General features: G+C 38.4%; 1 long non-coding RNA gene across 1 annotated transcript; it reads right to left on the bottom strand.

Moving 5' to 3' along the window:
• Nucleotides 1-7,979: 7,979 nt before the first annotated feature.
• On the bottom strand, nucleotides 7,980-11,179 carry LOC308385767. Its single transcript, XR_013969638.1, has 3 exons — nucleotides 11,122-11,179; nucleotides 10,228-10,379; nucleotides 7,980-8,077 (listed from the first exon to the last, which is right to left on the bottom strand). It is a non-coding gene; the product is annotated as an uncharacterized lncRNA (long non-coding RNA).
• Between the last annotated feature and the right edge of the window lie 12,492 nt (nucleotides 11,180-23,671).

Here is a 23,671-nt window from a genome sequence, read left to right as displayed (position 1 = left end):
GCTCCGTCTGTGAGCTGCAGAGGCATCACTGAACGTATGAAACAGCGCTTCACACGAACGGAGAAAGGGAAAGTCCGACATGGAGTCTGCTGCCTGGATTCCTCCGCGGTAGAGTCGTCCGGATTTGACTCACGAAACATACTCGAGACCAGCTGTAAAATTCTTATGATGTCATGTGAATTAACACTTAAGCTTAGGTTGTTATAAGCAAAAGGCGGGAAACTATAAATATACTCACAGCTGCATTTAATTAGCTAATTTACAAGCTAGGTTAAAGGTTAATTACTAACAGCTAGAAGCTAATATTGCTATAACTCAACATTTACCTGAACAACAGGAATACTGAGGCTGTACAAGGAGTTATTGACAGGTATGTCTAATAACAACAATAGCGGCTTCAAAGCATTTAATATCGTAAGGCAAAGACCCTACAGTAATACCAGGAAACCCAAACACCCAGACAAGCACCCTACTAACAAACACTTGGCGCTATTGGGAAGGAAAAACTCCCTTTTGACAGGAAGAAACCTCCAGCAGGCTAAGAGAGGGGCAGCCATTTTTCCACTGGGGGTGAGGGGAGGAAGACAGCACAAAAGACACACCGAAAGAGAGCCAATATTAGCCTAATAGTAGCTAATGACTAAATGCAGAGAGGTGTTTAAAGGTGAGAGGAGAAGACACAGCGCATCATGGGAAGCCCCAAGCAGCCTAGACCTATTGCAGCATAATTAAGGGAGGATTCAGGGTCACCTGATCCAGCCATAAATGCATGCTTTATCAAAAAGGAAAGTTTTAAGACCAATTTTTAAAGTAGAGAGGGTGTCCAAACTGGGAGCTGGTTCTACAGGAGAGGGAGCTGGAAGCTGAAGGCTCTGCCTCCCATTCTACTTTTAAATATCCTAGAAACCACAGTTAAGCCAGTAATCTGAGAGGGAAGTTCTCTAAAATATTAGGGATAAATGATTAACACAGCTCTTTAAGCTAAACGCATAGGTGTCAAACTCTGGCCCGCGGGCCAAATTTGGCCCGCAGCCTAATTACATTTGGCCCGCGAAGCCATACCAAATTACTATTAGAGCTGGCCTACTGGTATTATACAGCTAATATATATATTGTTTAGTATTAAGCTTTGCTTGTTCCATATTCAGTTTTCCAGCAAAACTTATTTGAGTCCATAAGAAAAGATTCATTCTTATATCTGGAGGAAGATTTTTTTTTCAATAAATATTAATCTTAGCCCGCGACTTTGTTCCAATTTTGAATTTTGGCCCACTGTGTATTTGAGTTTGACACCCCTGAGCTAAAGTTTTCAATTCCCATCTTACCAAAGCAATCAAGAACTGCATTTTAGCCTCAGTTCTTAAGCCAACTTATATCAACGTGATAATATATAATATATCTTACGTGATAAATAAAATAATACAAATTTTAAGCGTGGGTGAAATATGGCCTGGTCGCAGCAGGTGTCGTACAGGTCATGCACCACTGTGGATGTCATCTCATTTGTAAGGAAAATGCATTTGGCAGAGAAAATCTGTTTTTCAGGGGCCCAGTCCATTTACTTAGCTATGCTGCTCAACCCACAAATGCATTTTTCTTACAATTGTGGCATCATTTAAAGGGGACATAAACAGGCTTTCCAATGATATAAGATTAATTTGCAAGGAGCATTGTTACAAGAATGAAGTATTGAACCAAACACAAATTGCCTTACTTTTTGTGCTAAATTTATACATATTAAAGAATATTACTGTTTTGCAAACATTCTCATGAGTCTTTATTACTGCATCTACTCTGTTTTCTGCATTATTTTTAATCCAGACTTATTTATAGAGCTGTTATGTCAAATTTGTTGCGATTTCTGTTGTCCTCTTGGATAGATCTGTCTAGAAACCCCCCCCCCCCCCCCCCCCCCCCCCCCCCCCCCGTAATAATTAATCACACACATACACAAAAAAATTCATAACTGTGTCACATAATACATACTTCTCCCATTACGCTCTCTCTGCCAGTGACACTGCTGAATGACTGGAGGCTACTTTGCTAGTTAAAACAACAACAAGAACCAACATAGCATGCCAGCCAGTGTTTTATGCCTGCCAGGCAGCCTGAATCTGATAACAAGGTTGCATACTTCAATGGCAAAACCCTGGTAACAACAGCAGCAGCACCATAGACTGGTGTTGGATTTTGAAAGATCGGGGTTTAACCAAATCACTTATGCATGTAGAATGTGATACATGGCTGTGCTTTGGTTTTGACAGCGCACAAGAAAATAGCTGCATTGACACATTATTAGGAGGATTTACTGTAGCCCAAAGGCTTTTCATCAACAAGCGATCAACAATTTATTGGTGGCAGTCAGTCAATAAAGGCGTTCCCGGAAAGTGTGGGTGAAATCAATATTTCTGTGACCCAACTCACAACCCGGAGCCTGAGAGGGAGGGAGGAGAAAATAAATAAATAGAGCTATAATGAGTTGTTACACTTGCTCTGTATGCAAATAAGATTGATTATTTGCGTTGCTGGTGAAGCATTAAAAATGAACTGAGGTGAAATTTGTACAAATCACACTAGCCAGTTTTTGTTCCTCATTTCATTCCATTTGATGTTCATTATGGGTGTAATGATTCAAGCCTGCCTGATCCCAGTGCGATGACAGACTTTTCTTTCTGAAGGGAAAACTAAATTCTCCCTCGAAGCTGACAGCAGTAAATCTCTCAGAGCTGTCCTTCAAGAACAACAAGGGCAGAGATCTAAACGCAGGAGCGTTGTACTTGGATTGTGTGTGTGCGTGAGTTTGTATGTGATGTCTTCAAGGGAACTTGTGCTGATGCTTTTAGTCCCTGAGGATGAATGTGTTGTCCGATTTGCATCACAGTATCTCGGATGAGCAGAAGACCAATGACGCTTACCTAGGCCCACATATTAAAGTGTGTTATGAGACTTGGTTCCTTCAAAATTTGCCAAGAAAAACAAAATCCATGACGCTTACTTAACCAAATTAGCAAAATGGAAAATCTTTAATATTGTATTTTTAAAAAAGAGAGCAGTGTTTGAAGACATTTTTCAACGAATTTGTACTGAACAGCTACTCTTGGTGTATGCATTTGTGTAGCCGGTCTATGAAAGAATCCGGACCATGTTTTACCCTTCTCTCAGACTCAGCATGCAACAGCCAGCTATTTATCAATAATTCAGTCCAAAGGAGGTTTGCAAACATATAAAAAATGACAGAAAGTGAAAAGTAACTGTTAGATTCTGTCATCACAATTACCCTCAAATGACATATTGATAGTCTGTCAGGAATCACAGACTCTTCAGCTCTCAAAGAACTCCAAGATGCTATTATAAGAATTAAGAATACATGTCTTGCTTTCTTTTCATTTGCCTTTCTGTAATTCAATATTAGTAATGTTCAGTATTTTAATGTGAATTTAAGTATTGACTCTGTCAACAGAATAATCTGGTGGCTCATGATTACATTTCAGTTTATTTGATTAATCATATTTATGATGCTTGGAGATGAAGCACAAGCCATATTCATGTAAATTATTAATCATTCATTAAAAATTCTGCTGATGCTGCCACAGCAATGACAGCATAACAGTGTCAATCCTAATGAGTCTGTTTAAAAATGAGACCAAAGCATCAACTAGCTGAACTTTTAAAAGAGTAATTTGCTTGCAGAGATAAATTTGTTGGGTGAATAAAAGTAAAAGGAATCTAGACTGCATAGCAACTGAAATTAAAGAAAAAATTAACAAAACAAATATGTATTTGCATCTTTGAAAGCTTATTGATTGCAGCAGTAGTATGCACCAGATGTCAGCCAATTTCAGTTCTACCTTCCAATCCTTTTCTCTACTGCCACTCGTCCTTCTTCTGCTGCTTCTCTCAGAACGATTTCAGACTTGAGAGATTAGCAGTTCTCGGCTACGAGGCGTGGCTGGATGAAATCAGTTTCACTGGATAGGAGACTGTAAGCACATTCCCACCCAGCATTTTTGATCGGTGCTCGTGGAAGAGACCCGAGGGACATGTGAAAACCTTTGATGTTCCCTTCAAGACTGTTGCTTTCCAGCTTGATTTAATCCAAGCCTCTTTGTCTTGGAGAAAATTTATTCCAGGCTGGAAAATAACGGGTAAACATTACTATCTAATTTAAACCTTTCAGTAGTTTTAAACGTAAGTGTGCACACATACAATGTACTACAATGGCAGATGCTGTGTGTGAAGGTCTGAAGTTAAAGATAGAACGAACATGTTGCATTTTCTAATTTCACAGTTAATGTTGCACATCTTTTAGCCCAAGGAAATGATAACTCATTACAAGTCCTCATGCACATAACTAAACATTCATATTCACAAGAAAGAACTGAGGTGATGCACAAACCAGAAGAATTTGTTTATGATCTGTATGAACATACACAATATGCTGCTTATCGTGTTTACTTCATGCTAAGTCTTCGTCTGCAGCCATCTAAACACTAGTAAAAATACTAAGAATAGAAATGGCACTGGAGCTAAATAATTCAGATGTAGGGGTGGAATACAAAATGAGTTTTTCAAAAACTAAAAAATTACAAGCCCCTGGAAATGCTGATATTATAAAATCACAATGCTGTGAGTGATTTGTGTGTGTACATATTAAATCATTAGATAAACATTATTTCAGATCAGGATGAACAAATCGGATCTTGGAATTGTATCACATTGATCCATTTAGGTTGTATTGATTGAGTTCATGTATTAAGGATTATCATAAAAGAGTTAACACATACCACTAAAACCAAGTTGGTAAAAGTCTTTTTTGTACCTCTGGCCTTACTTTCAACACTCTAAACCACTGGATTTAAAAAAGAATCAAACTCCTCATCTTTCAGAACAGAATAGGCGACATTTACACTTTTTTACTTCTCACATTCACGCGGCTGCCCTCTGCCATTCATGCTTAGCCTCTCATTCCCCTCTACGGGACTTTTGCTTTTCACACTTAGCTAAACTTTACAAAAGAAATTCATGGGGAAGTATTAAATATTGAACAGTACGAGTAAGAGTGTAACAGCGGTCATCTGTCAGCACAGGGGATGAGTAGGAAAGAACAAGATTCATGGGTAAAGGAAAAAGACTAAAGTCCTCCCTACACCAGAGCAAAAAGGAAGAGATACGATGAGAATAAAAATATCTGTTATTGATCTCCATTTTTAACCCATCCTGAAAGCTTGGAGTAGCATATCCCTGCATGAGGACTGACTAGGAGATCATGTAAACACAGTAAAACCCTGGCCCCATGTGGACTCTCTTACTGTGAGGAAGTGGAGCTTACTACTGAGTCAGTTTCTCAGTATGCCTTGTTTGTGATCATTCGAGTTTCTTAAATTCTCTGCAAATTCTCAGTCTAAAGAATTGATAACTTAACCTATGATATGAGAAGGGGAAACCACAGATATGTCCCGAAATTAAACTGGAAAGTTGTGTGAAAATCAGCACAAACCAGATATTACATAGCATAAAACAAGAAAACACAGACACATAAAAGCATGTTAATGTGAGGACCCAGAGTAGCAAGTTGCCCCTTCCTTTTAAACTGTACTTACCCTTGCTGGACTACATTTTACATTTTCATTGTTGAGCTGTGAGTGTCTAACTCAAGCAAGCTCGCTGAGAAACATCTTGACAGGACAGAAGACAACTGTCCAGATGAATACACAGCATGGTGCACAAACTGAAGCGCTGACCCTTCAGTCATGGGGAAGCCATGGGATAGTCTCTCTAATAACCACAGAGCAGTCTTGACACTACATATTTCATACATTCCAGTGGGCTTTCATTACACAAGATCTTTTCTTTCATTTGAAAGAAAGTCCTACTCTTGGGCATAAGCTCGTACTATTGGTACCATAGCATTGTGTTGTTACCTTCTGTCACCGTGTAGCTACCATGTCCTTCTGGTTGAGACAGACTGGAGCAATTCCTGCCTGAACTGTTCACTGACAGGTAAGAAGGTGCTGACAGAACCAAACAGGGACTACATTATCCTTGCTTCACTGCACTGCTTTCTGTTTCCTTTTCATGCTCTGTGCCCTTTCCTTCTCTCTTCTTCCTTTTCCTATGATTCTGGGCCAAACTGAAATGACAGATGTCAGAAGACCTTCTCTCATATTGACTAAAGACTACGACCTTGAAAAAGGGTCAGTTTGTGTCACATCTATCAGGAGTTCTCTCTATTGCCCAAACCAGTCCAAAAAACAAAACCAAAACCTAAATATGCTCATGTAAGTTAAGTTATTAAACTATAGGAGCAGAAATGCAGTGTGCATTTACTATATTTTTTGAGTTTATATTGAAATAATTTTGTTAAAAAATTCTGTCATGATGTTGTACCTGTCAGCGCGTCACTTAATTTCAACAAAAGGGCACAAATTCAGCGACTGAAAGCTGTGGCTTACAGATGTAGATTTCTTGCAGCTACAAATTTTAAATGGCACTAACTTTACTTATTGGAAAAATGATTTGTTATTGCTACTGCTGTACTACTGCTGTACTCTCCAAATTACCCAGATGCAACAAGTACAGTTCTACTTCTGCAGGATACTGGGAAATACATGGATAACCAACTGCAGCAGAATTAGACATGGCATGGTAATTACAACATTTCAGCACAGAATAATGCAAATGGATAATACAATGTAAAGCACCAAGAATGGAGTTTTTCTAGTTTCAGGGAAAAATGTCTTTGTGAGAAACAAATCCATGCAAACCTTCCCTGGAATCAAGCAGTTTCACATTTGAAACCCTCTAACAATGCCACTAAACCACCGTGTATTCTGCTGCTGGGAGTTTATAGCTCCGACAGTATTGGATTCAGAGATGAAAGAGCGGGGGTGGGTGGATATGAAAGTAAATCATGGATGATGGATAGAAAGAAAGCTGGTGAATGAGAGACATGCTGCTGCAGGAAGACATGCGCTGTTAAATGTTAGTTTGCAAAAAGGAAAGCTTTGACGCTGGGGTATCGGTGCAGGATCATTACTCTAGAGTAACCACAGTTACACTATCAGTAACTTAATGAGATACAACCTCTACAGAAGTATAATTAATCATGACACAGACCAGAGGAGCCAAGCCATACCAAAGCACACATCTTATTTCTCTTGATATGGATCTCTCTGCAGTGACTGCTTTTCATAGATTTGTCCCCTTTGGGAGGGCACCAATTAATCTTCTGCATATTAAATGTTCACTTTACCTTCCATTAGCTTTTCTTTCGGTTCAATTATGCATTATTTCTTGGACAGGATGGGTAATTTGAGGAAAACTGTTTATGCTTCATGTGAGAGCAAGGAATAGATTTGCATGACAGCAACGAAATCTTTAAGTCAACTTCAATATGTGGGCAGTCATGAATATGACAGCACCCATACAGAGGTCTGACAGTGAGAGATGGTCCTTAATTGGGTGATTGGGTGATGGTGGTAAAGAATTCAGTCAAACAAATTAGGATTTGTTTTTAGCCTGTTGTCTTTAAAGACAAAGAAATGTCTGCTTGTCATCCTTCATCTTGGTTACACAAGCTGTTGGTTGTGACATTCTCGTTTTTTCTGAATAGATTTAAAGATGAAGATAAATTAAGACAATAGTTTACAATGAAACAAGTTAAATACTTATATTAGCATGCCAACGTCATCTTTATTCAGTGATTTGGCATAGGCTACTAATATGTGCAAATTAGCACTGACCACAAAGCTTAAACTTATATCAGTTTTGATTGTTTTGCACAGATTTAGTCATATTGTCAAAAGTCTGATAAAGTCTGATAAAGGAAAACCTGTGTGTGTCGGGGCTAGCGGGTTGGACTCAAGCGCAGGCAGCGGGTTGCGTTCAGACTTTTAGCTTTATTACACACCAGGTGCTATTTACAAAAGTGAGGGATTGGGGAAGGGCGTCCACGGGTAGAAGAGGAAAGGGACGGATGCTCCAAACACGCGGGGTCTCAGCCGCTCCTTACACTCCGCTCTCAACTCACTCACGCTCAATTCCCCAGATTGTGGGGAAACAGGAAGGGTCCGGGGATCTGGAGACAGGAAGGACAGCAATCACTAACGATGCGTGACACAATTCACCAATCTATAAATTGGGATTCTCACTAACGTGGTGATTCAATGTTCCAGTGACGAGAGGCTCTGAGCTCCTTTAGTAGGGTCCGGGAATGGTGCTAAGCTACAGGTGATTGATTAGTGGCAGGTGTTCATGCCAAGGGCAGGAGCCCAAAGAGAGCTCCGCCCCGGCCGAGTGCTGCAGCAGTGTTGCCAACTTAGCGACTTTGTCGCTATATTTAGCGAGTTTTCAGACCCCCTTAGCGACTTTTTTTCTAAAAAGCGACTAGCGACAAATCTGGCGACTTTCTCTGGTATTATTGGAGACTTATTTATGACGACTTTTTGACGTGAAAACGCGTATCGCTCTTACTCTCAACAAGCAGCGGTGCTGCCGCTCACAGGCGGAGGATAGTCCTCCCCCAGCTGCTATCAGGGCAGGAGACGTTCACACCTGTGCATTAAAACGGCAAATGAATCGCGCATGAGCGAAGCCGCTGCTCCCGCACTGACTGTCACGCAGTCAGTTCTTCTTTTACTGTTATGCTGTTTTGTGGATCACAAGGTTTAAAACTACTTATAAACACACACTCTCACACACAAAGTAACTCCACCAGAGTGCCAATTTCGGGTCACTTTTGCTGGTCCAGGCCTGGATAAAGGAGCAGTGTTGGAATTGTGACATTAAAAAACAATAATTGCTAAAAGAAATTTAATTTGTAGTTCTAAATAAATTCTAACTGTATTTAGGACGTTTTTTACTCACTTTATGTCTCTTTTCTGACGGTACCTGCTGTTGTTACCCTCTGTTAGCTGGTGCCAGGGAAACTTTCTTTGAAGTAGATGTAACACTGTTGGACTTAGCAAATAAGCTCTCATGTCATGTAAGAAGGTAATCAAACTTTTTTTTTTTTTGCCTGTCCCGTTTGGCTCTTTTGCCATCAGAATTGTTGTCTAAAGGCAAAGAAAGATGCCCAACGGATTTACTTTACCAAATTGACCATCCCAGCCTTGCCATAATGGTCCATTTGATTCACCTTTTATTGTTTATTTAATTTTCACTTACTGAACATGGGACAGACTTGACTGGGGGAAAGAAGGGGAGAAAGAAAGAGGGAAAGAGAAACAGCTGAGAAGAGGGACGGGGGAGAAGGGCAAAAACCAAAAACCAACAGAATGAGCAGAAAAAGAAAAAAAAGAAGAAAAAAAGAAAAAAAATGCTTGATGTGAAGAGGAAGAGGGTAACGTTTAATCCAGTGCCAGTCGCGTCTCTTTCCTTTGCATGTTTGCTTCTTCGGTAAAAGAGATCATAATAATATCTCATGATGAAATGATAAAACATAGGTATGATCCTTCATATCACGAGCGTGTAGATGCAGATGTAAATTAAAATTTGCCGCAAACACCCACGAGTTCTCTTCTCCTCTGCCTTTGGTATACTAGTTATGCAGACAGGCTCTAGCAACATACATAAAACATGCCTAGGCAGAACAGGGATGTCCATCTTTATTAAAGATGATTGGGCAACAGGACAGCTTCCACAAACTGGCACCTGCTACAATGTTTTGTTTTGTTTTTTATCAATTCAAATTTTATGAGAATGAATCAGTTACACAACCAGCAGGCATTTAGAAAGGTTGTAAGTCTATTCTGTAAGCAACCTGAGTTTTATCTGTCTCCAAACTTGATCTTCACTGATAATGCAGGCTTACAGTAAACAACAGTAGCATAGTTTTAAAAGAATGAAAATTTTATTTGAACAGACTCCACCAGAACAAAATGATTTCATTTCAGTTTCTGTTCTCGTATGACTTATGTGAGTGGAAAAAAAAAGCAGGGTTATCACACTGAATGTGATACATGTGAAAACTATATCAGAGAAAACATGGAGTCTACTGCTTGGTCAAAAGGAGTGAGTAATTTTTAGATTCCTAACAAACCCCACTGGGGTGTAACTCATAGTTTTGTTTAAGCCTGAGCTTTAGAGACTTAAACATCTTATTTTTCTTTCCTAAAGATTCAATGGTGTGTACAGTTTTAACACTTCTCTAATAAAGGGCTAAATTACAGTTCTGGGACTCTGAGTAAGTCTTGATTAAATCTGGAGGCTAATATCCTCCACTCTCACCTTTGCTGTCCTTTGCCATCCTCATTTGTAATCTAGTTGGCACAGTCACCGCTATTGGTCATGGCAGTGTAATAGTGACATTAGGCGCCTTGGTTCCAGAGGGATCCACAAATGTCGTCCATAAATAGAGCGTGAAAGTCACATAGCCTGGGCTGCGAGAAGATAAACGGTCCAAACACACAGAGCTTGTTAGTCACGGTCCCTAATTACCAAACGGTTCATGTAGAAATGTCCCAATTGTCCAATCTAGTTTGAACAGAAATGATGCTGGGGAAGCTGTTGCCATGCATAGCTGTAATTTTAAGATCTTTTCAAACACACTTTTTTCTTTTTCTTGCTGTGATTGATCACGAATTCCAGCAACAAACTGTTCTGTTCTTTTTATCTGATTCCCTGTCTGTCCAAGGTAATTGCTTTTCATGCTGGCACCCCCCAAAAAATGTTGACAGTATGTTAATATTTAGCAGTATTTGGATGTAATCGCTGTGTGATTCAGAAGGGGGTGAAAATTCACTGTTGCCAAGACGTACATGAGTCATAAAGTGAATCATAATGTATTACTGAGCTGACAGTGATCTTTAATAAAACCCATCATGCACATATCTCTCATAATGTAAGTGATCAAAGATGGCGGGCGTGTAATTGGATATGATTTCATTCATTAGATGATGAGCAGCCGACAAATTGGACCTTGTCCTCTGCCAGCAGTACGGGTCACAGCAATCACTCAGTCAACTTGAAAGAATCATCCAGACCCACTGTGGGATAACAGCATCATAAAAAAGTAGTATAGTTGTATATTTAGTGTCTTAACAAAGAGCCTGTGGACTTGATGGTCATGTTAGTATTCATGAGCATCAAGAAAATGTGAGTCTTCCATATATAATAGCATACCTGTGTTTATGACTCCACGTGTTTGTCCATAAAAGCCCGCAATCCAAGTTCCGCTGGGGGAACTCAGCGTTAATTATTGCAGAGCGTTAAGTGGAACACACCACTAGACAACAGCTGGTGCCGGGTGAGGAATCTGGTGGGGGAGTTTTCCTGGATTGAGTGCTCCCTTTAACCTCAGCTGTGCTGCCGTGTCACAGTCCGGCTGCCCACGATCTCAATCCTTGGCTGCAGAATAATTATATCCTCAGAAAAATGACACAGAAAGACACAAACACCCATGTTTTATATGATTTTACCAGCTATAGTCTTACTATTAGGCTGGTTTCCTCCCACAGTTCAAAGGCATGCATGTAAGGTTAACCTGTGAATTCAGGTACAGTAGACCTGTGAGACACTGGTGATCTGTCCAAGGTGTACCCACTACCACTCACTCAGTGTTAATTGGCATCGGCTCCTACCATGCTTTTGCAGTTGGATAAGTGACTGCTCTTTCCTGAAGTCTTAGTAGCTTAAAATACAGAATAAACAACGTAAACCCAAATCACCAGTCACAAAATGACACACAAGTTAAGGAATATATCAAACTGTTTTTGACAATTTTTACAATTGTCAACACACAACCAAAGCAACACATAAAGTGTATTTGACAGTTTGTAAAAATTGTCAAATACACTTTGTGTGTTGCTTTGCTTGGTAGAAAACTGTCGTATTCAAGGTGAAAAAGAGTCGCCTAACTAAACTGAATTTTATGGGGTGGCTGTGGCTCAGGTGGTAGAGCAGATCAGCTACTCATTGGAAGGTTGGTGGTTCGATCCTTGGTCTGCATGTCAAATATCCTTGGGCAAGGAGTTGCCCTCCGATGTGTTCATCGGAGTGTGAATGTAGATTAGTTTGCACTTGTGTTTAGAAGTGCTTGTATGAGTGGGGGTGAATGAGGCATGTTGTATAGAGCGCTTTGAGTACTCCAGGAGAGTAAAAAAGCACTATATAAGAATCAGTCCGTTTCAGTTCAACTGACTTCACATAGACTCTGTATAGCCTGTTACAGTTTTCCAGTGGCTCTCATCCTGTTATCTGTCCCATTTTGATAGTATAAAAGAATTTATGCCCCACACTTTTAATCAATAATAAAACTGCAGTCACCATGATCGCTTGCTTATTTTTAACTCAGTTTGGTCATCTACACCCTACCATGCACCGTGCCTCAACCAAAGTCATAATTTTAGGATCACTTCTCTAGTAGGAATGAAAACAGCATCATAACCCCAAAAATGTACTTTCCTTTAAAATCGTACAATTACAGATTAATTACATATACAATGAGCTGATGAGCTATAGTGTTACTGGCACTTCAATACAGTATGCACTCAAACACTGCCACAGTATCATGCAATGGTGCCACTGTGTGGAAGCAAGCTGCACACACAAAACCTGCACTGATTTATCTTTAAAGTGACTTACATGTGGAAAAAAAAACTCTCACTGTAATAAAAAATAATCAGTGGAAGTGTAGTTTCTTAAAAATTATTAAATAAAAAAATATATATATGTAATCTGCATAAACATATGTTTGAATAATGAAAATCATGTTATAATATCAAATACCATATCATAGAAAACATGTTATTGAGCCCAATGTTTGTAGTTTGCTTGTAATCCGTGCTTACAAGCTTTTTTCTTGTAGGTAGGTTAACGCTGTTTGTTTTTACTCTCTCTCCTCAATTATGCTAGCACATTCTTTTCACAAGCTGTTCACTACTCTTTAACTTGCTTTTAACTGCTTTAACAGCAATCTCTTTATGATAGGTAAAGATAACCTGCCGCTCACTGCAGCATCATAAAAAGATATGACACAATATATATCAACCCAAGGCAAGCTGTTATTTTGTGGCATTTTCTGACCTGTAGGACATTAACTGCATTTGTTGAAGGAATGGGAAAGACTACACAAGTGTAGATTTGGCTACTTAAAAAAATATTTGAGAATATATATATATATATATTTCATTGTTAATTATTTATAATTGACCAATTATCCTCTTGTGGACTTTTACCCTCCAGCAAAACAGCATGGCAAATCAAAACCCAGCCCGTGTGGTGCTCATGTTGGTTGGATTGTGTACCTTTTTAGCATCCATCACGTTCAACTCGCTTTCAGGATTTGGTTTCAGATCAGGTAAATATTTCCAGAAGAATTCATTCATGTAAAAAGAACTCACTTATAGTACTGGGAAAATAACAAACTGCTTACAACAGTGCAATGCTTATCTCCCTACAGTTGTATTCAAGCAGAGCATAGAGGATGTGACACTTAAGTATACAACACAGATAACTCCTGCTCAGTGGACTTTTTTTGTGTGGGATTTCACATACTTTTGGGTTTTGGCCATGTATATATACTTTTTACTTGCACTCTGCAGAAGGTATGTCCCATTTGTTGTATTTACACATACAATTCACATGAGACTGCAATGTTTGGCAACTGCATCACACTCCAGAAATGATTCGATTTTTGTATTCTTTTATCTCATATATGAGAAATTGCATGTGGAAAATCATCCCACCTGGTCCAGAGGCAATTTAGACGGCCTCCGTGCAGTCATTTTCTCTTTAGATATTGCAGATTGTTCTCACGCTGTATTATGAGTCTGATTGTTTCCCCACAGGCACTCTTTCTGCACTCTTTCTCCCTATCTAACAATATTATCCATGCTCCCCACAGGAATGCTTATGACTGGATGTACACCATGCCAGCAGTGCTACCCCATGGCTTTCATGTCTCTATTATAATCAGCCTTTGTTTGAACATTACATGGCTGTTTCTTTATGACAGAGAGTAAGTGAACGAGCACAGTTATCCAATTCTCTAAACAAGATAATCAGCTGTATCATTTACTGTCATTTGGGCCAGTTTAAATGTCTGTTTTCTGTGTGTCTGTGTGTCTGTGTTTGTGTGTATAGATTGTTGCTGCCAACACTGATAACCTCAGTATTGATGATGCTCACCGATTACATTACCCTATTTTTCTCCTGTCATGGTCTGAAGATCTATGGAGCCTGGTTGAACAAATACCACATCACAGACCTCTGGCTCTTCAGAATCCTGGTAAAACTATATATACAGTCCAGTGAAAAGCCAAGGGCAGCCTTACTACTCCCACTGGAATTAAGAGGGTTAAGTGGCAGCCAGGTGTTGCTAATGAAATGCATTTGATTAATATTAATCGATCATCACTTTTGGTTGTTTGTTTGTCTGAAAGCATTTAGGTGTGTATTGATGCCAAAAGGCCAAAGAAAAACCCAAAAACAAGAGCTACAACTCAAAAATTACAGGCCTCAGTTAGCATGTTAAAAATTTTTATTTACTGTTCAAATTCATGGCAGCCACTTCTCAATAGTCCAGCCCAGGTCCAAACCTCAAGCTGTTTGAAATGCTGTGATGAGACATGAAGAGAGCTGTGCACAAATACCTACAAGCCCCAATTAACTGAAACAACACTATAAAGTTTAGTTGGCCAAAATTCCTCTACAACCATAATAGAGACTGAAAAAGTCAAACAGAACTTTTTTTTTCAACTTGCAGCTAAAGGTGGTCTTACAAGCTTGTGAATCATGGGGTGTACTTAGCTTTTTACACACTGCTACTATATTTTGGCCTAATTTTGTTAAATAAATAATGACACAGTGCAAAATGTCACCTGTCATTGTTTATCTAAAGAAAAAAGATACCTATAAAAAGCTATTTTTATATGGTGGTACTCACTGCCATTCAGTATTCACCTGAGCTCGTAACATAATCCAGGATGGAAGTAGGATTTAAAAGCAGTAGTAAATTCCAGAAAGTTCTTCATATAAAGGGCTAAAAACAGTCCAAGGTAGTCTATGTCAGAGTAAAGGTAAAGACAGCACTTAAGACTGTAACACCTGTACGCGTTTTATAAATGTATCAGTAGCTTTCCATTCACAGTCACTCATCCATAAAATCTGCTGGCTGTGCCAACACCATATTCATAAATCCTCATAAATAAGTCCTGGCTGTGTGGTGTCTGCGCAAAAGGCAACAGCGGTGTGACATTTGATGATTAAAGTCAGCCGAAAACAAACAAACAAAACATAAATCTGCTTCCTTTCTTGTGTTTATCTGTGAACATATTAAAAGTGTCACATGTGAGAAACTTCTAGAGTCTTACGAGCGCTTCAGGATCAACCACTGAAGCAGGTCACAACTTCCAAACTGGCTGCTTGTAATTCTGAAATGATGAGTCCATCATTAAAAAAAAAAAAAGACTGACAACAAATTTGATAATAAAGTAGTATTCATCAAGTAAAAGAAAATCCATACACACCTGGTTCAACCCATATGGAAAAGATATATATATAAATCTTATAAAGTTCGTATCTGTCTTGTGTGAAACTTATATAAAAAGCATACAAGAGTGAAAACAGATATAAGATCCCTTGAAAAATTATATAAATGAAACTTGTATGTTTTGGATACTAAAATAATATATGAAAGTAATGAGAAAGTGGCCACTTTCATGAGTAAATCATATAAGCCTGATATGATTCACTATATGAAGTAGGCCACATCTTATGCAAGTTTTTTTAGAAGGTTTTACTATTTCTTTTCCATATGGGAATACAGCAATGGTGATATTGCATTACTTTCTGGATTTAGACGCAGGCTGCTATGGATAATTCTATTGTGCATTAACATGCATTGGCTTTGGTGAGCAATATAATACTTACTTACTTCATTATATTGTACAAGGTTCAAAATGGAGTGGCAGTGTGTGCAACATGGGGGACCCTCTCTGCCTTGCTGAACCTGACGATATATTTGCAGTATCAGGCAGAAACAGCGAGATGTGACTGTTCAATGCTAGCACTGACTCTGCTTCTGATGGAGCTGCTGGTCTGGTGAGTGTGCTTCCTCGCTGTGTTCTGTAATTTCACCAGTGGTGTTTCTGGCATGAGCAGAGGGCACCAGAGGACAATCCTTTGTTTCTGTCCTCCTTTGCGTTCAGGTTTCTGTTAGAGAACTTCTACTTGGATAAGCACGTGCGTTATGTTGTGACATGCTACCCTGTGGTAATCCTGTGGTTAACAGGCACCCTGAACAACTCAGAATCTCAGGGACGTTTCATTTACGTCTTTGCAGGTAAAGTTTGCACTGAGGTGAAATTAGCATTCTTGATTTTTGAAGAAGAAGAAAGCTTTTTTCTGCACACTGTTAATTATTTATATTAAAATATTTGATCTCCTCTTCTCTTCTCAGCTGTGATCCTGAGTGCTTCCTGTATCATGTTTGTGATTCGTATTGCTCTTGTCACATGGAGGCATCACAAAGTTCCACTTTACAAAGACAGCGAACCGACTATGTCACCGGTTGAAATAGCCTTGAGACAAAGAAAAATCTTTCTATGAATACTAGCTTGAATAGTTACAATGTAAGTTTTTGTTCAAGTGTTGTGTTGGTGTTTACATTTGTGCTCAATTTTTTTGCTGGAAAATGTCATTTGATATTTTTAAAAACTGAATTGTAAACAATTTTAGATTTAAAAATGTAGAACATGAATAAATAATTGGATTGTGCTGTTTTTTAATGATGAACGAAAATGGAAATAAATGAATATTAACAAGGAAGAGGGATAAGACTATCATGCCATAATTCACTTTATTTATTTGTCTTTTTTAATGAAATGAACATTTTCTTCTATTTAATTTTCTTGTTTTTAAGTATAAATAAAATGTATATACCAAAACATAAAATCTACACTAAAACCTTTAACTTATGTGTGTGTGTGCGTGTGCGTGTGTGCGTGTGTGTGTGAGAGAGCGAGATCCTTAGTAATCAATCAAATGTTTCAAGGATATAGTATTTTTGCCTATTACAAAGACTATATAAAAATAAACAAGTAATAATCATTTTGCATATAATTTCCTTATTTGTCCCACTGAACAAAAACCATGCTGGAGATGGAAAGAAATGCACTCAGCTGTGTTGCTGACATGTCCCCCAAAAAACAACAAATAATATACTTAAACAATCTTCATACTATCCATGTTCTTTCCTAACCTCAGGTCTATGGCTATACTTTTCTCCCAGTCTAACACAGCAGGCTAAAAGTGTCTCTGTACTTTAATAACTGCAGTGTGGTTAGAACAACCGGTAAAGGCAAAATTCAATATAGGGGAATTCTTTTATAGGAAGCTTGAAAACGCACGTTGCGCCACACAGGTTCATCCTGTTGTCGTCGTTAATATGTAAGTGTGCTACATATTCACAGTTTATGGGTGTTTTTTAGTTCAGTGTTCAGGTGAAGTTATTGGGTCCATGACCTCACTGCCAACACGGTCCGTTATGTGTCATGGATAAATGTTTAGTGATCTTTATGTCTCTTTTTAAAAAAAATATGTGGGTCCATTCTGGATTCTATCACCTTTAGGTTTCATTTCCCTTCTGATAACCATCATGAGCTTAAGCTGTTAAAGCCTTGACTCTCCATGCTGGTCAAGGAGAGTCAAGGAAGCGCAGCTTAAAGTTTCTTGTAGAAATTCAACCTCTTTCAGCGAGAATAGAGGAGAGTTGAGGATCTAATAATGTTGCAATAAAGATGATTTAATTTCTTTTAAAAAAGCATCCACCCAAGCACTCTAACTTACTTACAGTTTTTTTAAATTAAATATCAGATACAAAGACTCAAACTGAATCTGATTTTTTTAAAGGCTATTAACTCAGTCATTAATACTTATAACAAAATTCTATTTTACAGTCAGCACATTGCTCTTGTGTTTTTTCCAAAACTGTACAGTTTATATTTGTCACCAAAAGGGGGCAGCATTCACTTATTTCACGTGAAATGGTAGATTACTGTGTTGCACCAGGAGATGGCACCTTGGTTCAAGCTTTCTCAACTCTCAGCATAAGATAGGAAACTGCATTGAATAAATAAAAAACACACTTACCCAATACAATACAAATCATACTACAGTGTGGGTCATACTAACAAGTACTATTTTGTTAGGACAAGTTTGATCTTAGCCTTTGCTCGAAACATTAAACCTTAAAATCAAAGCATAACCTGGAAGAAGATAATAACATCATAGCTCACTCCCTCGCTCTCTCTCTGTTTTGTGTGGTTGTGTGTTTAAACCCAAATCCATTTTTCTTCATCTGAGTGTATTACTGTGTCTGTGATGTGAGAGCACAGAGATAATCACACACACGCTCAAGTTTTTAAGTGCCCTCTTTCTTGACGCAGCTTAAAGAACAGAATATCAAACACGCTCGCTGGCTGCGGGGAAGTGCAGCACGACCTTTGATGAGGTGGCTGAGCTGAATGGAGCTGAACATCACATGAAAGCAACAGGGTGGAAAAAAGACAATGGGGATACAATGAATGTGGCCATGGGTGGACAACGATGACCATGCAGCTGAGCGTATTTATCTCCATCTGCAGCATGGTTTTTGTTTGGTGGGACAAAAAAGAAAGAAAGAAAGAAAGAAACGCAAAATGCCAATTGTTTGTTTATTTTCATATATTCTGTGTGAGAGGCAGAAATAGTACGTCCTTGAAACATTTTCTTGATTATTTAACAAACTATTGAAATTGTAAATTTTTTTCACTGCTCTTGGTGAAGGGTTATTTTGGTGTTTACAGACTGCCATTAAATTGCAAAACCGCCTTCTGTGGTGGGTGGACATCTGCGACCCTGATCATAAACTCACAGTGACAATTTATTTGGTTGCCTCGTTTGGAGAAAACTCTGCAGAACATTGTTTTCTCTGGCATCATAAAGCAGAACCAATTCGCTTTCAGGGTCATTGTACGTGGAGCTTGTGTTAGAGCACAGAGGAAAATCACCAATTAGAAGACATACCACTGCAATTTAGCTTTGCGTGGATGTTTCAGTAATTAATCTATTTCCAAAAGCATTGATTGGTAGAGACCTGCAATAACGACGGTCCGGCTCACAGGAAGCAGGTTTGGTTTGAACCTCTTTACTACCTTAAGGAAGTCTTTGAGAAAGCTTTGTAGAGCAGTGACAGTCACTTAACTGATGAGCTCTTGAGATTAATTGGGACTAATCATTCAATCAATGGCCTTTGTTTCCAGCTACAACTGTGAGCTTTTTCCCCCACGTTTCTGTGATTGGAAACAGAATATATTGTGGACCATTGGCTTGAGTTTTTTTTAAATATATATAATATTTTTTACATGTTATACTCCAGAGTTATTACCACTCTATGACTTCTTATAGTCTAGCCATTGTTTAGTGAAGCCTCTCACTGCATTTTTGGCCATCTTGGGATGTGGTAGTCAAATTCTGCGTGTATGAGAAAATACGGAGTGAAATTAGATGCGTATCTAGTTCTAGTTTTAATATGGTAGACAACCAGAAACACTGTTAAGGATTACTTTAGCTCCACTGAGGTCAAGGAAGAGTGATTAAGTAGGAGGTGATATTTGGACTATGCGATCGTACCCTTGGTGCTTTGAAACCTGCTGTGAGCAGAGTGCGTGGATGATCAGATGCTTACTGGTTAATAACTTTTCAATCAGGGGTCTATCAGTATACCCTGATTAATCCTTATTTTTTATGCTAATTATGACAAATAATTTACCCAAATTAACTTCATGTTTTATTCAGTATGGCTTGAAACTAGTGATTGAGCCCATAAACAAAGCTTTTACTGAGGTCACAGAGCAAGGGAGGTGGGACGTCCTTTGGCAAACACAGGAGTCACATGCCCGTGCACTTCCACACTAGCTTCACATTTCAGACCCAGAAGCTGAGCGGCGGTTTTTATAGTCTCTACTGGCTGTGTCTGCAGTTGCTGAATCGCTTTTGCAAGAATGGAGGCAAAATGAATTAGAAAAATGCTCATATTAGTGCAGTGAAAATTGCCTTTTTGTGGTGAGATATAATAACTGTTTCTCAAAAAGAAACATTTCTGTGACTGTCTCCAGACATCTACTGGAGCAATTTTCAATTCAAAAATATAAGTAACTTAAAATAATAAGTAACTTCCTTTCGAGCAGCATGTTCCAGTAGTCGATTCACCTCTGACAGCCTAATGTACCACCTTAGATGATTAGAAAGCTCTGGCTTTTGGCCCAGTGTTCTTACAAAAGTCTTTCTCCCAGCATTTATGAGCCAGTATCAGATCAGACAGTTCCAATCAAATTTTCTTTAGAACTTAATTTCAACTGTTCCCTCCTGGGCAAAACAAATTATAAATACCTACGAGTAATTTAAAGATGTCAGGTGAAGTCCATTAAATTGCTTCATGCCTCTGACTCCTGCACATATTGCAAAGTGACGTTATCACATCTTTCCTCCAGAGGCCAAATCCTCCCTGGAGTAAAACACTGAGTGGAAATGGTAGATGTGAAGCAAGAAATGGAGGTATTTTACTGTCTGGCTGCCTTGTAATTGTTTCTATAATCTCTAAAGACCCTTTTCTCCATAAGAGAAATAACCTAGATATGCAAATGTGCATTCCCAATTAATTTAATTCACATAATTATGCAGAGAAAAGAGATTGGGTTGGAAAAGAAGTCGCACCTTGTGCCAAGTTGTCCTCCCACTCAAACCCCCTCGCTCTGCAGGGTACAGCTAAATTAGCTCGGAATACTGAAGCATGCTCGGCTACACAGATGAGCATCAATTATCGCTAACATTTTAATGAGTGGTCTTCAGCATTTGCAATCAACAAACTGTGAGTTGGTGGTAGAAATCAATAAAAGCGTAAGTTTAAATGCAGTGACTGAATGCACAAACACGACCCGTGACCCTATGTCCAGCATTTATTAATGCTCCATTTTTAATTTGCAACTTCATAGAGGCCTATTTGAGCTGATTTTACTGCAGTGTACTACTACTACTACTACTACTACATTTTGTTGCTTTGCCATCAAAGTTCAGCTTAAAAGCCCCTTAAAAAGTTTAATGGACTCTAACTGATAAAAGGGATAGGAGTTTAAAGATGGCTACAGGATGAGAAAGAAACCATAGACTGTATATATGAGATGGAGGTGATCTCCTTGCCATCACCCACTAGTTAGTGCAGTCCCATCTTAAAGATTTGATCAAATCATTTTGAAACTGGACATGGTAAGCAAAGGGTGGATTTCATTTCATGTTCATGAGTTAACAGGTCATCAATCACAAAGTAGACCTGCCTTTATAATGCTGTGCTTTACTGGACTTACTGACTTTAGCTGGCACCATCATTTACAAATTGAACTCCATGTTGTATTCAGTAAGACTTGAAACTAGATTGAGCCCATAAACTCAGCAGTAAAGTGTTTTAAGGTCATAGAAGCAGCTGAACGGCTGTTCTTCCTTGCAATTATACAAATATTTAGCAACATTTCCAGATTACCTTCACTTGTCTTACCTGGAAGCTAATTCCCTCTTTTACATACAGTTTATTTAAATAATACACTTTTTGAGAACCGTGCGAAAGTGTTTTATTCCTGCTCTGCATGATTTATTTATAGTCTAAAAAGAAAATTATAAGATCAAAATATTATGATCTCAGCTGCCTTTATAAATCATTCAAATTTTAGCCATTGTTAGCTTGTATGACTTTTTTTCTGTTTGGTGCTTGCTATTAATTAGAATAAAGTTAAATTCATCAGTCAGAAACTCACTTTTATGAGTTCTTTTATGAGTCATTAAATAACTCATGACTAAAAGGATTTTTATATTTATTTTGTACAACTGAGACAAAACATTAAATATATCTGCTCAGTTCTTAGCAGTATTATAGTCTAGCAGTACTCAGTATAATATTAGCACAGTGCAAACAACATAATAATACCCTATATGTTCTGCTTTTATTGCAGTAATTATGGCTCTACTGAAATTACTGGGCCTAACCTAAAGCTGTAAAGATCAAACTTTGAACACATGACTCTATGTTGGCTTTGGCTGGAAGCAAACAAATTTTGTCAGATCTCATTATTAAAACTGAACATGGTAATGCCAATTACCTTGCCAATTAGACAATTAGAATATATGTGTAAATGCTGTGAATTAATTAATCCCATGACGAGGATGCACTAATTAGCTGGTAATCCTTGACTCTGATTGCTCCATACTTATGTTAAACCCACTCAGTCCAGATATGGGGACAGCACACACCAAAGTGTGGAATCTGTAGGAATAATTATTCCTTTAAATGAATGGGTTTAAAAAAATAGATCTGGCTAATTAGCGGCATTACTTCTCTGTCTGTGCAAATGAGCATTGACAGATGTCTTCTAGGACGCAGGCAAACCAACAAGGAGCATGTTGATGTTAATCAAAAGATATAGATTTAATTTACAGTTGTAATTAAGAGGATAATAATTATAGTGAACATGGTTCTCTAGTGGTCTTTAAATGACTTTAAAAAGACAGAAATGTAATTCGTTCATTATAAAGCGTCTAAAGTGCTGAAGAGCTGACAATGATGCTGTTATGTGTTTATATGCTTTCCTCAACTCTGATTTCAGTATAATCTGCTCATTATCACATTGCTTCCATGCAAAACTAGATGGTTGACTAAATTTGTTGCATGGCTCTAAATTGTGGAAATCATGTTAAAATACAAACCACTTTAATGTGTCACTGTTTAGACAATCATCCTTATGGTGAGGGAATCCCTTTAAGTTAGCAAAACTGGGCCTAAATTCTCAATAATTCTGAAGTGATGCAATTATAAGTGCGTGCCAGTATTTTGTAGGGTTTATCATGTGAAGTCTATGATAAAATTTCACTCTACTGAAAAAAATTTCTACAGTTTGGTTGAATTGCTAACTAGTAACTCTTTGTTGATATGTTAACTTTCTTGCAGGGGTTTGTTGTGTGACCTTCATGTAAAAGAGAAAGTAAACCCTCTTATAAGTCTAAGACTTTATATAAACAGGCAAAATAAAACGTAATCAGGCTCTTAGCTGTTCTTAAAATCAGTTAAGACCTCCGGTGAATAGCAACAAATGCTGTTATCAAAAATAAGCCAAAATGCAGAAGCAGTGTGTGAAAAACTAGCACAATCTTAATTCTTTCATAGTAATTAAGAGGATAATTAGAAGCCAGGTGCTGCTGATGAAATGGACTTTGATTAATTGATCTTCAGAAAGCGTCACCACTTCTATGAAAGCTGATGTTTTGATCATTTTGCAAGGAAGAAAGACATCAACAATGATCTTAGAGAAGCAATTATTGCTGGCCATCAATCTGGGAAGGGTTATAAGTCCAGCTTTTCATAAATAGAAAGGTTAGTCACAAGTGGAAAACATTCAACACAGTTGTCAGTCACCCAGGATTGGACAGATTGCATTGTGCCATGCATCCATTTTCTTCTACTTATCCATGTCAGGTTTTTAGGGGCGCTGCAATCTGTCGCAGCTGTCACAGGGCAAGAGGGGCATACCCCGGACAGGTCAGAATGTGCATGCATGCTATCCTCAGGGAAACTGCAAAAACCCCAAAAGCTACATCTCAGATTCTTACAGAGTCTGAGATGTAGCTCATGACAGTAAATCATGATGAC

This window comes from Rhamphochromis sp. 'chilingali' (genome assembly GCF_963969265.1).
Source record: "Rhamphochromis sp. 'chilingali' genome assembly, chromosome: 18".
NCBI classification, from domain to species: Eukaryota; Metazoa; Chordata; class Actinopteri; order Cichliformes; family Cichlidae; genus Rhamphochromis; species Rhamphochromis sp. 'chilingali'.
This window is presented reverse-complemented; position numbering and strand designations above follow the sequence as displayed.